Source organism: Callorhinus ursinus, unplaced genomic scaffold (genome assembly GCF_003265705.2).
Source record: "Callorhinus ursinus isolate GAN/ISIS: 27379988/994484 unplaced genomic scaffold, GSC_fseal_2.0 scaffold1, whole genome shotgun sequence".
NCBI classification, from domain to species: Eukaryota; Metazoa; Chordata; class Mammalia; order Carnivora; family Otariidae; genus Callorhinus; species Callorhinus ursinus.
The window spans coordinates 101,879,784-101,890,670 of NW_027397063.1; positions in this window are offsets into that span (position 1 = coordinate 101,879,784).

Sequence of the window (10,887 nt, forward strand, 5' to 3'; positions counted from 1 at the left end):
GTAAGGACAATACATAAGGGACATGAGCAAGAACCAAATTCACTCCAGTACTTTGAAACAGAGCTAAAAGTCCAAGTAAATTTTATTGTTGTTGATGATGACTTTCCAGCACTTGGATGTGTTTTGGCAGAAAAGCAGGACATTTGGGTATCTGAGTAGGGTTAGACTTTTTTTTCCCTAAGATTTGTTTATTTATTTTAGAGAGGTGTGGTGGGAGACGGCAGAAGAAGAGGGAGAAAATTCTCAAGCAGACTCCACGATGAGTGGGGAGCCTGACACGGGGTTCAATCCCAGGACCCTGAGATCATGACCTGAGCTGAAACCAAGAGCCGGACAATTTAACCTACTGAGCCACCCAGGCATCCTAGACTTGATGGCTGCTTTTATACCCTTCGCTTCTGGGTATAAAAGTTTTCTTCATCTTCCTTGGCAATGAAGCTCATAGAAAACAGCTCTCTCCCCAGAGGTCTTAGGTCTTAATTACATACAAGATTTCCTGAAACCTATCCACAGAACTCAGATTTAGAAGGTCTGAGTTAGGACATTTTATGGTTTTATTATTGTGGTTAGTTAGTGCCTAAAGGCTAGGAAGGAGGCCCTAAGACATGAGATGTAGAGGTATCAGCCTTAGTGAGCAGCACCAGGAAGGAAGAATGAAATGGATGGTCATTCTTAAAGCCAACTCTGTTTATTCTTTCTCCTAGAGGGCCACAGGGTGAGAAGAGCACCTCCCTAGAAATAAGGTCCCTGGAGCTCTAGTCTGGACTTTGGTACTAATCAATTGTATATCCTTGAACAAGCATCTCCCACTCTGGATTCTTCACCTCAACCATGGAATGGGGCAATTTGACCAGATCATCTTAAAAAATCCCTTGAATAATCTATGTCCCCTTTATACTGGAGATCAAGATGGGACAGGGCTTAAAGGCACGTGTTTGGAGAAAAGGAAGAACTAAGCTGCACATGTGGGTTACATTTTCAATGATTTATTTGTTTAATTTAAATAAGAAATATCACATGCTTAAACACTTAAATTGTACAAAAGACTGTATAATACTAAAAAAATTATTCTTCTTATTTTGCCTTCCCTATACCCTGGATTCCTTCCCAGAGGCCACCAGAGATATGTACATAGTATTATACCTCCTCCCTTTTCAAATGCAAATGGTAGCGAGATATGGCATTATTTTGTTCCTTGTGTGAACAGGCTACCTTGAAGTACATTTTATATTAGTACATATGCATCTTCGTTCTCTTTAATGGCCATATAGTATTCCATTACATAAATATAAATATTTAATAAAACTATTTCCCTACTAATAAATATTTGCATTTACAAAAAAGTCACGAACATTTTATAACTAGGATCAGTGATTTGTATAAATGAGCCTCATGGACAGAAGAGAATACTGGTTTTCTAGAGATTCTTAGACTCTTCATAAAAGAGGTAGGAAGAAGAAACAACATGTTTTTACCTAAGAAAGTAGACTAAATTCTCATTTAGAGAACTATTTTATCTTTGTGCCTCAGTAAATTAGATTTTTCTTGATTTACTTTAGCAAAAACAATCTTTTATTCTCTTTTTCTAAGAGACAAAGTTATCACAAATCCATATGGGTCATAAAATGGTTCTAAGACTCTCTTTGGGAAGCTGCTTATTGTTCTGATTCCAGTCTGTCATTGGTGAGCTATATGTTATACTAACATAGTTGACAGGGGAAAAAAAAAAAAACAGATTCTTCCAAAAATGTTAACTAGACTTTACAAAAGAACGTATATTCTCAGAATATCTCAGTCTGAAATATATTGGCTCAACTTATAAAGAAAGCAAGGATTTCATCATTTTCTTCCTTGGAACAAATACAACAAATAGTTTTGTTAATCTTAAACACTTTCCAACAAATAAACTAAGAATCAGAGACTATCTAATTTGAAACTGTGTTGGGCCAAGAAGCCAATGTGGTTAAGAAAAGCACCCATATGCATAGGTTTTTTTCTCTGATGAATTTGTTCACATATCTTGCAACATACCACAGAGGCTAACATTCCAAGAGATGGTGTCAGTATGAAAAAATACATAGAATAGTATATTCCCTTTGCCTTAGAGACTGTGGGAGGGGAGCAGAGGGTATGGCAATGTATAGCTTATTATAAATTTATAACTTGAATAGCTCCAGAACTTACCAGTTTGTGTTTACAAATGGGATCAAATTACATAATGACTTACATTTCATTTGTTCTAGCCCATCTTGCATGAGATGTGTATTTCAGGTAACATGACCACCCCTAGTTAGATACCTGCCCCAACTCAGGAAGATTTCCTTCAGTTCCCAGGGAATGCTTCCCATATATTCAGATATATCCTTCTCTAGCCTATTCTCATCAGTTATATGATCTGGGAAGAATTGGATAGGCTGGAGCAGAGGAAATGACTAGAGCAGTCCCTGGCTCTGCATATCCCAGAGCCACAAGACAAACCCTTCAGGAGTCCAGGAAGCCTTCATGGTGCCCCTGGATATCCTAAGAGAGCCTCATTCATGCAGCATTTCCTGCAAAACTCTCATTCAGCTCTGGGTTGGACTTGGTTACCTGAGTACCACACCATCTCTTCATAAATGCTGATCTGACAACTTTTACCTGGAGTTGTCCCTTCTGCAATTCAGATGACCTAAGGACCAACTGGAGCATCCAATATTTCAGACACCAACTAGAGTATCCGATATTTCAGACAGATACACTGCCATCTTCCCCACATTGAAACTGTTTTATCTCCTAAGAATTCATGTAAAGTCCCTTCCTCCAGCCAAATGTCCTCTTGCTGACAACAATTCATCAGACCTATTCAAAGTAGTCTGAATCCTAGTTCAGGATGGACTAAGACTACTCCACACCCCACACACTTCTCCAACCCTCCCCTCCAAATTTTCTCAACCACATATTATATATCAGAATATGCCTGTATTTCACTCTAACAATTGCCCTGATCTTATAAAGGATTTTTAATACATTGATGCAATAAATGAAGGAATTTTCCTAATTTTACAAAGTTATCTGTGCAACCAAAATAACTGTCTTCTAGAATTTTCATGTTTTTGAAACATTCATGGGTCAATTATTCTCCCAATAGTTGTTTCCTAGCACACTAATTTTTTTTAAAGCTTTATTTATTTGAGAGACAGAGTGTGAGTGGGGGGAGGGGCAGAGGGAAAGAGAGAGAATCTCAAGCAGACTCCGTGCTGAGCATGGAGACCAATGTGGGCCTCAATCCCAGGACCCTGAGATCATGACCAGAGCTGAAATCAAGAGTCGGACACTTAACTGACTGAGCCATCCAGGTGCCCCTAGCACACTAATTTTTTATAGTGTTCATTCATGATTTACAATAGCATACTCCAGATTCTTATAGCATCTTTATTCTAAAGTTTCCCAGTGATCAAATCTTTCATGTGGTAAATTCTCACTGTGCATGTCATGCCACGTTATGGAGGAACACTGCTGTGGAATTGTCAGTCACCATTTACTAAAAAGCGTTCTGCTTTCAGATACACACCTATGCTCTCACATATGTTGGCAAAATACTTTGTCTAGTAGTTGTATTTTGTTTTTCCTTTTTTGAATCATTCTTCAAGCCTGATTAGAAGGCTCCTTCTGTCTTGTGACTCTAATTAGCCTGAAGAGCCTAGAAGCTGAATTGTTTAAATTACTTGATTTGTTCTCCTTAGTGATATGGAAACTATTTTTTTGTTATTGGATTACTGTAACTGATGTCTTAAGGTCTTTCTCATGCATTACGTCTTTTAAATGAAGTTCAACCAACATTGACTTCAGCATTACATTCTTTAAATTCAGGAAGTGGGAAACATGTGACTGTATAGGAAAGCTTTACATGCGAAATAGAACCTATCTATTGGAATACTCCAAAACTCCTCCTAACAGACTCATTCTGTCTCAAGTATAACACTACATGTGTCATGGGTCAGAAGGACACTCCACTAGAGATGACAAATCTCCTGGGTTCTGCCATAGTATAAGAAACATTTTTACTGCAAGCTCAAGGATTGCATGACCTGCCTAGGCCAACTTTTGCATCAAGTAGTAGGAAAAATATTTTTTCATGTGACATATTTCCAAAATCATCTGATAGCAATTATTAAATCCAGTAGTATAGAAAGATTATGGGGTTGGAAGACTCTCGGGTGGGCACAGTCTACATTCATTGCCCTTCATTCTATTTATTCCTGTCAAACCTGGGTAATTCCTAGGAGAGCTGTCCTGAAGCCAGATTATAAAACTGCTGAGCACACCACCCCTACCACTGCCACACACATACTCTATCTCTGGTACATTCTTTTAATTTATTAAAACTGAAAATCAAAACTTTTGGAATTAAATATTTTAAAAATGAAGGAAGGAAGAAAAACAGAGAAAAGGAAAGAAAAGCTATACTCCAACTGGTAAATAAGTTGCTAAAATACAAGCAATAGAGTGAAGAGGAAAAATATTAAATTTAGGGGGAAATGTGTAAAATTAGTAATCAACAAAAAGATCATTTTTAGTAAGTAAAGATCCAGGGAAGTGCTACTATTTGCACACAGGAAAACCAAGCAATTCATTCACCCTTCATGGATTAGAACCCCGTCAGAGGCAGGATAAATCTAGACCTGAGATGCATTATTTCCAGAGAAATTTGAGTCTGTCAAGAAAGAGACTAATGAGACTCTTCAAGCAAGCTAACATGTTAAGGATGCTGAGTCACTCCAAGGGCCTGAGGGCCCTCTCTTCATCCTCCCTCTCGTCTCATCCCACCATTTCATTAGCTTCATCCACTCACACATTCAACAAATATGTGTTTTCTCCTCTCACCCAAATTCCCACTCCTCCCTTCTCTCTAAAAGCATATCCAAGTAACATTTGTGTAAGGTGACCAGAGAATTTATTGTCTGAACTGGAATGTTGTAGACAGGACAGGTGGTAAACCAGACAAGACTACAGGGCATTAAGTAGAAACATGACTATTCCATGAAAATAGGAACTTGTGCTCACCCTGCCTATGCACCATTACTTAGTAAACAAACTCTCTACATCTTTACCCTGAAGTTCACCTTTTATTTCTATCATTTCCCCTGCCATTCTCTTAAAAGGGTGGTGAGAGGAATGTGTCAATGTTCCTCTTACACCCCGGTGTGCTAGTCTACTAAAACCTTACTTCTTTGAAACAAATTCCCTGGCTTGCTTTCTCTCTCTCTCTCCCTCCCTCCCAGCCCCTCTTTCTCTCTCCCTCCCTTTCTCTCTCTCTCTCTCTCTCTGTCTCTCTCTCTCTCTCTCCCCCTTTCTCTCCCTCTCTCTCTCAATCTCTGTCTCTTCTCTCCCCCCCCCAGTTGATTTTTCTACCAAACTTACTTACTTACCAAGACTTCTTACGTGTTGTTCACTCTCTCTCTTCTCATTTTTTCAGGACTTCAGTAGCAAGGTAGAAAACCTGTTCTATACCAGAGAAGTCTCTGTTCCTTGTTTTTCTCAAAATTCCCATGAGAGGTTAAAGAAAAGTATGCTCCTTAAGCAACTTGTTTATCCTACTTTCTGTTCATAGGAAGTTATGATTCCAAAGACCTTTTCACATTTTGAACAGTCTCACAACTTTTAGCCCAAACACTTTTACATATAAAATTTCCTAGATATTTTTGTAAGTTTCCTATGAATCTGACTGGACTACACCCCATTTAGCAAAATTCATACCGGTCATTCTTTTGAAGCAGGTCCCTCTCTCTAGATTTAATCAGTGCTACTTTGGTTAGGTCAGGCTGCTGTAGGCAATGTTTTTATGATTCCTACAAGTCTTGTTGCCTCAGAGGTGTAACAGGCATCACCTTAATTCTTTCAGAGGTCTTAACAAAGGTCCTCTTGGCTATATCCTTCATTTGATATTTTCTTTAATACTTATATTACTTCGAGAATTTCTGACTCAAGTGGATAGAGATGAGAAACAGCTTTCTTTTCCATCCCTGTATGTCTCCTTGCTCAACTCCATAATTTCATTAAGTACATTTTCTATTTTTCCAGTTACTACAGGTGAGAGTTTTACAAGTTTTTTTTGCCACTATTTAATGAGGGACACAATTTCTTCCAGTTTATCCTAACAGTTTCTTTACTTCTCTTCCAGCCTTTGCTAACAGTTTCCTTGCCACTTTTTGCCAACAAGCCTATTTTGGCCAACTGAATCAGAAGCAAGCACCACATATTTTAGGTTTTTATGATAGTAACATTTTACTCGAGGGTAACAAATTCTGTATCCGTTATCTATTGCCACAATAATGCTGCATAATAAATCACCCCAAACTTAGTGGTTAAAATGGCAACCACTGGGGCGCCTGGGTAGCTCAGTTGGTTAAGCGTCTGCCTTCGGCTCAGGTCATGACCTCAGGGTCCTGGGATTGAGCCCCGCATTGGGCTCCCTGCTCCACGGGAAGGCTTCTTCTCCCTCTCCCACTCCCCTTGCTTGTGTTCCCTCTCTCATTGTGTCTCTCTCTGTCAAATAAATAAAATCCTTAATAAATAAATAAATAAATAAATGAAATAAAATGGCAACCATTTACTATTTCTCACAAATCTATGGATAAGCTGGGCATCCTTGCCACCTAGATAATTGGCACTAACATATTTTTTAAATAAAAAAATTTCAAGTTAAATATATGGCTGAAACTCCAAAAACAGTCCTTGGGCTTTGTACAGCATACAGTTTGATTTTGTTCCAAGGAAATAAGGCCTTAATTATACCAATAGTGATGACATTTTCTGAAACATATTCTATTCAAAAATTGTATAGAATAGTTGCTGGATCTGCCAAAAAATGAAACATCTTGGTGAAATACATACCAAAAATGACCTTATAATCACTTCAAGCACAAAATGGGAATGCATCTAAAGTATAGGATTGTAGGGGCACCTGGGTGGCTCAGTCAGTTAAGCGTTTGCCTTCGGCTCAGGTCATGATCCCAAGGTCCTGGGATCGAGCCCCACATTGGGCTCCTTGCTCTGCGAGGAGCCTGCTTCTCCTTTTCCCACTCCCCCTGCTTGTGTTCCTGCTCTCTCTGTCTCTCTCTCTCTCTGTCAAATAAATAGATAAAATCTTTAAAAAAAAAAGTACAGGATTGTATATAATGAGATACAATCAGATCATGGAAGGTACTCAAATATGGGGGGAAAATCACTTTGGCAGAGAGAAAATTAATTTAAAATATTTGCTAGCCTCATTTATTCAGTACCTTATTGGTTAGTATTAAAGATATTAGCCAAAGATTACAAAAACCCAATTGGATTTAAGATTGGCTATTGACTTGTGCAATTAACAATTTTTCACTTTATTTTAGAGTACAAATGCATACAAAACTTGTTAACAAAAGGCTATTGCAATAAGATCTTAGGAATTTAAAAAATAAAAGCAAAACCTTTTGTAGGACTGACTATGAAGAAGTTCATGTCTAAAAATCTCAGAGCCAATTTCTAAAGAGAATATTCTCTGCCTAATATTTTTCAATATACAGTTTGACTGAAGAGAGATTTGAAAAAAGTGAGCAACATAATTCTATTTTTGGTTTGTCTTATAATGTGCTAGGATAAAGAAATTCAAAAGATGAAAGACTTGGGGGAAAAAAGATGATCATACATTGCTTTGAAAGTAAAAATCATGATATACCTTATACAAACATTTAAATTAGTTTTTAAGCATCTGTGATAGTGATTTGTCATAAATGACATCACAATGTTTTAACATAATATGAAGAATTCTTAGTTCATTTTTTTAATTAGCAAGAGAAATCTTTACAATTAAAGTGATATGACACAGCTATGATTTTATACGTAAAGAGAAAGATATCAGCAAAATATGTAAGGTAAGACAGAAAAAACATAAAAACAAAACAAAACAAAATCTGTCATTGACTTTTCAGAAAAGCCTAAAACAAAATGAAAAAAAAGGGTACTTTCCAAAATGTAATAGTTAATATAAATTTTTATGTAAGTATAAGATGATTTATTTTTATTTTTTTTAAAGACTTTATTTATTTATTTGACAGAGACACTGAGAGAGAGGGAACACAAGCAGGGGGAGTGGGAGAAGGAGAAGCAGGCTTCCCGCGGAGCAGAGAGCCTGATGCAGGGCTCGATCCCAGGACCCTGGGATCATGACCTGAGTTGAAGGCAAACAATTAACAACTGAGCCACCCAGGCACCCCTGTAAATATAAGATGATTTAAAGTCAAGAGAATTTAGCTTCTTTCCCCACATCTTAATCCAATTTAGCAAAACTGATGCCACCTTTGTACTTGAGGAAACATCAGAGTCACAAAAGCAGAAAAGCACTGGATCCTCTGACCCACAGTATAGAGTCCTCTGACAGAGATGCCACATGACCTGCAGTAGCTCCTTCAGTGTTCTGAGGTACAGGCATGGGGGTGGGGAGGGGGGTGATTGGATAGATACAGGGCAAGAGTCTGCCGAGAAGATGCAGTAGAGACAAGTTTCATTCCTCTCCAAGTCTACTTCACACATTATTTATTTTATTCCTATTCCCCCAAAAATCTTTGGGATGAGCTATAAGAGCATGTTTAAAATTGCAAAAGAGCAAGATAAAGAAGACTGTAGAGACTAATTGTGGGAGGGAGATATCAAAACTTCTAAATAACTAAAAGAGATAAACAGTGCCACATGGCTAATTGACTAGGTAGAGTGAAAATTCTAAAAGCTCTGTGCCTGCAGAGAAGGATGTTCATGAGTTGTAAGCCAGTTCTCATTTATAGCATCTCAGAAGAGCTCAGGGTTGGTGTTCTAAGAGGCAGCGTGAAAATCATTAAAAAAAATAGCAATGCTGGTCAAGAGTCTTAATAAAGAGCAGTTGCCTCAGTCAATATATTCTAGTGCTGTGTGTGTAAACACCCCACGTGGTGGACACAGTTATATGCCACCCAGATCCCCCTTCAAAGCAGCACTTTTTACCCTTTCTTTTGGGAGGACTCAATGGACAGCGTGAAGCAGTCAGCAACTTAAAGGATTAGCCTCAGCTACAGAGAGAGGTCTCAAACAAGCCACGCTTCTCCCAGAAAAGACCACATGCAATGATAAAGATGAGGGTACAAGGTCAGATTAGTTGAAAGTGCAGCAGAAGGGTGCCTGGGTGGCTCAGCTGGTTAAGCATCTGCCTTCAGCTCAGGGTCCTGGGATCGAGCCCCACATCAGGGTCCCTGCTCAGCGGGGAACCGGCTTCTCCCTCTGACTCCAGCTCCCCCTGCTTGTGCTCTCTCTCTCCCTCCCTCTCTCTCTGTCAAATAAATAAATAAAAATCTTAAAAAAAAAAAAAGTGCAGCAGAAGTACGAACCCCAAAATGATAGTGTGCAAGGAGAAGGAACCATATTGAAAATGCACATATAGTATATGGCTAGTACATGGTTCTATGTCATGAATTTAAAAATTGTGGATCCTAGTACTATAGGTTATAAGTAGGTATATTCCCCTTATCCATCACACCCAGCAATCCACTTAGAAAATGTGTGGGTACATTCTCTACAGCTCTGGGCCTTGTGGGTTTTGAGCTTGTGATTCCTATAGGTGCACGTGTACACGAGAAAGCATAGCACAAGTCTCAGTAAACTTCAATTTCAGCTCCATTCAGTTACCTGACAAGAGAAGAACATGACAAGAGAACAACAAAGAAAGAAGCCACCAAACTGGCAGGAACAAGTGAAACTGATGAGGTCTATGTACTCTTACACAGTTGAGACAAGAAATTTTGTGATTAATAATAGATTAATCATCTCATGGAGATGAGATCTATTGTTGTGTCTCCTCTGTCTAATTTGGAAACTAAGAGGACAGATCCCACAACACAGCTCTGAGAAAGACGTGATGACTGTGCTCAGACACCTCAGTGCTGGGGTCTAGGAACCACCCCCAGGTAAGCCACCAGGACCAGTTCAGATGCTCACCAAAGCTAAGGTAAATCTAGAACGGTGGTGGAACAGGAGAATGATCAGCATTGGCTACATCCCTGAGACTAACCTACTTCAGAACCATGCCTTTCCAAGGAACAAGTGTAATCAGCCAGCAGGTCTCAGCTGAGTCCTCATGGATGAGGGGCTCCCAGACTCAGTAACTCTTCCCTAAGCAGCCTGTATTCAATCACTGACTGATGTAGTTAAGAAGTAGCACCTCATTTATCTTCTCTCTAAAGACCTTCTTTAACATTTCTCCCAAGGCAGGTCTACTGGCAATAAGTTCCCACAGTTTTTGTTTGTCTGAGGAAGTCTTTACTTCCCCTTCACTTTTGAAGGATAATTTCACAGGGAATGGAATTCTTGGTTGAAGTGTTTTTCTCTCAACATTTTAAATATTTCATGCCACTCTCTTTTTGCTTACCTGGTTTCTGAAAATAAGTCTGATGTAATCCTTGTCTTTGCTCATCTATAGATAAATTTATTCCCTATTTTTCTTTTTTCAGGATTTTTTCTTTATCTTTGATTTTTCTGGACTTTTAAAATGATACACCTAGGTCTAATTTGTGTGTGTGTTTATCCTGCTTGATGTTCCCTGAACTCTCTAGATTGATGGTTTGGTGTATGACATTCCCATTACATTTATGTTATATTTTCTGAAGTTGTCCTATAGTCCTTGAATATTCTGTTCTATTTTTTCAGTCTATGATCTGTTTGCTTTTGGTTTCAAAACCATTTCTATTGAGACAGACTTGAACTCGAGATTCCTTCCCCAGCTGTGTTCAGTCTCCTAATAAGCCCGTCAAAGACCTTCTTCCTCTGTTATAGCATTTTTTATCTCTAGTGTTTTTTTGGTTCTTTCCTAGAATTTTTATCTTTGCTCACATTGTCCTCATCTGTTCT